The sequence below is a fragment of the Athene cunicularia genome (genome assembly GCF_003259725.1).
Source record: "Athene cunicularia isolate RWA chromosome 4 unlocalized genomic scaffold, athCun1 chr4_part3, whole genome shotgun sequence".
NCBI classification, from domain to species: domain Eukaryota; kingdom Metazoa; phylum Chordata; class Aves; order Strigiformes; family Strigidae; genus Athene; species Athene cunicularia.
In genome coordinates, this window is record NW_020799100.1 from 5,354,139 (window position 1) to 5,357,637 (window position 3,499).

Consider the following 3,499-nt stretch of genomic DNA (forward strand, 5'->3'; position numbering starts at 1 on the left):
TTTAACATGTTTAACTTCTGTGTCAGGACTTTCTAATCAGCCTGTATGATGATGGGTTTAATCTACAACGAAGTTACCTCAGAAATACTTTCTATGTAAGTGGGTGATTTGCTTAGAGGCTATTAGAAAGAAAAAAAAAAAAAAAAGAAAAAAAAAAAGTTCTTAGTCCAACAGATAAGTTGAGGCTCTAAAGAAAATTAGCTTTCCAGAACAAAAGATGTTAAGCCAGAGGAAATAAAATAATTTATATGGAAATTATATAATAAATTATACAGAATACACAATCCTTCTTAATATAATTGTTTTATAACATTTCTGAGCTATGCTTAGGATGCATATCAGTGACACTAATTCTAGTGTGAGCTTTTTGTAATAGTCACAGAGACTGAAGAAGTTTCCTGGTTGCTTCCTTTTTCTGAAGTCTGCTTTACAATCGACAAAGCCAGCTGGCACTGTGAATCGCTCTTAGTATAGAAAGGCAGGCTTGTGATTAAGTCACAGCAGTGGGAGTGCGAGGTTCTATTTCTGGCTTGGTCACAGACATCCCAGGTTATCATAGGCAAATCTGCTAATTTTCACTGTCGGTCATATGGACAATCCAGCTGCTTGCTGGAGCAGCTTCTCCCACCACCACCAGTGAAGGAATGGACCAAGAGCATGTTGTGCTCTCAGAGTCTCCAGTAAATGTCCTGGGAACCAGTGGCAACTGAACTCCTCAGAGCAGCACTAAATTTAGACCTTTTCTAACTCATATGTGGGGATAGCATGGGCAGAAACGTGGGTACTTTGACAGCTTTGTTAATTCTCCCTCCCTGATCTCAGAAGTTTCCTGTGAGATTTTAAACATACTCTTGTTAGGTAATGACATGCCCAAGGAAGACAGTGTCAGAGTAGAATGGAATTTAATTTAGGAAATGACAGCAAGCTCCAACACCACCTTTACTAATAAAACCAGTGTGTGACGGATTTCAGTGCTGTGCCTGATTCTGATGTTAACCACAACTGTATTATCTTGAAGAAACTCATTGATGGTGACCAAACTATTTGTAGAATTAAAACCAAAAACAACACCACCAAAACCAATCCAGAACTTGATCTTTTCACTGCAGCGGTGTCTGAGGCAAATTTCAAAGATGGCATGATTGATTAAAAGGTGTGTAGTAATGCAGAATAATGTCAATGTAGGAATGATTAAAGAATTAACTAGTAGCTACTTTAAAGACAGTGTACATTGTTCTTTATTAACTACAACTATGCAATACAAAGTATAAAGAAATACACAGCAATTTTCTAGGAAATAAAAGTTATGTTCAGAATAGTTTACGAAAGACCTGACTGCATAAAATGTATGTGCAATGAAATTCAGTCTCCAACTGTAATAATAATGTATTTTTGTCTGAACAACAAAAGAGACAAAAGGAAATCAGTTCCTCCAGAGGATTCACTTGCTCTGGTTGTTTTTGCAGTGATAGCTTGTGAGATATAGGAAACTAAGTAGGACATAAACAATACAAACTTGATTGGGCTGGCAGAAATGTTGAGAAGAAGGTGCAATTTAAAGTATTCATTTTTAGTAATCTTAGATCCTGCTAGTGATATCCATTTAAAATTTTTTTAAAGACTGGTTTTATTTTGGAAGGCCCCTTTACACAGGAGAAAAAAGAGCAATGGACAAACTCACACCAACCACTGTCTTCATAGGATCACAGAATCCCAGCTTGGAAGGGACCTCAAGAATCACCTGGCCCATCCTTCCTTGGCAAAAGCACAGTCTAGACAAGATGGCCCAGCATCTATCCAGCTGAATCTTTAAAAGTGTCTAATGGTGGGGAATCCACCACTTCCCTGGGGAAATTATTCCAGTGGCTGATTGTTCTCATTGTGAAAAATTTTCCTCTTGTGTCCAAGTGGAATCTCCCCAGGAGTAACTTGTACCCATTACCCCTCATCTTTTCCATGTGGCTCCTTGTAAAAAGGGGAATCTCCACCTGCTCTGTAGCCACCCTTTCAATACTGGAGCAGGGTGATGAGGTCTGCCCTAAGCCTTCTCTTCCCAAGGCTGAACAAACCCAGCTCTCTCAGCCTCTCCTCACAGGGCAGGCTCCCCGTCCCCTGATCATCTTTGTGGCCCTTCTCTGGGCCCTCTCCAGCCTGTCCACAGCTTTTTTGTATAGCAGGGACCACAACTGAGCACAGTATTTCAGGTGTGGCCTGACAGGTGCTGAGTGGGATAATCACTATCTCTGCTGGTGATGCCCTTGCTGATGCAGCCCAGCACCCGCTGGCTTTCTTTGTGGCAGCAGCACCCTGTTCACTCATACTTGAGCTTGTTGTTCACCAGGACCCCCAGGTCCCTTCCACAGAGCTGCTCCCCAGCCAGGCAGATCCCAGCCTGTGCTGCACTCCTGGATTATGTTTTCCCAGGTGCAAGACCTTACGCTTGGCCTTCCTGAACTTCGTAGAACTTCTCCACGGGTTAGATTGTTCTGTGGAGGGCTGAGGTCATCTGCTGATTCATTTTATCAGCCAGAACATGTACATAAAAACTCAACTAAAAATGAGTAATGGAAATGGGAAGACTGGATGGAAAAACCTGTGCTCAGGAAGAATCTTAATCTGAGGTTTATCTTGTGCAGATGAGCAAGAAAGGCAAACCCCTAAAAGAAGTATCACCCTTTTATGGTTATAAGTCTTTGTTTTCAAGCAGTATTAATGTATAGCAAGTTTTTACCCATTTATTCTTGTTTAGAACTTTTCCTTTAAATAGTTGAGTTTTTTCCCCCCTCCCTGGTGATTAACCATTTTTTTCCCACCAAGGAAATACAATGACATAAACAGTCGAGTTCCTGGCAACTAGAGATGTCTTCTAGCTGTCTTATTGATTTGGGAACGCCCTGTTGGACCAGCAGCAGAGCATTCTTGCCAATGGTGGGCCAAGGGGCATCTTCTTACACTGTTTTATTGGATGTGCTGTAAAAGGTATTGAATATAGACTAATTGAAGTTTCAATTTGTTGGGTTTGGTTTTGCTTTTTTAATATTACAAGAAAAGGAGCAGACATCCTATTTTGGAGCAAATCCCTGCTACTGCCTTCTTACTCTCTGGTACCTCCTCACTCCAGAGAGCCTGGTCACCACCTGCATCCCCTTTCCACTTTCTATTCTCCCCTCCCCACGGCTTTTCCCCCTTCTCTCTGGTAGCGCATCAGAAAAGCCCGAACTAGTTGACCTCTCTTTAATGACGTTCAGCGCTTTGAGCATCACGCCGAGGTGCGGGGCGGTGCAGCGCGCTTGGCTGGGGGCGCAGGAAGCCAGCAGGAACCCAAGGATGCGTCTGAGCTCTGCGGAAAGAGGTTTAAAGACCAAGGGCAGCGTCCCGAGCGCACCCGGGTCACTGTTGTGAGGGCTTTTCTCTTATTACGGTACAGAAACACAAATAACGCGGTTCTGTGTGATCTGAACGCCGAGCAGGAGCAGCGAGCGCCCCGGGCTCCCCGCCT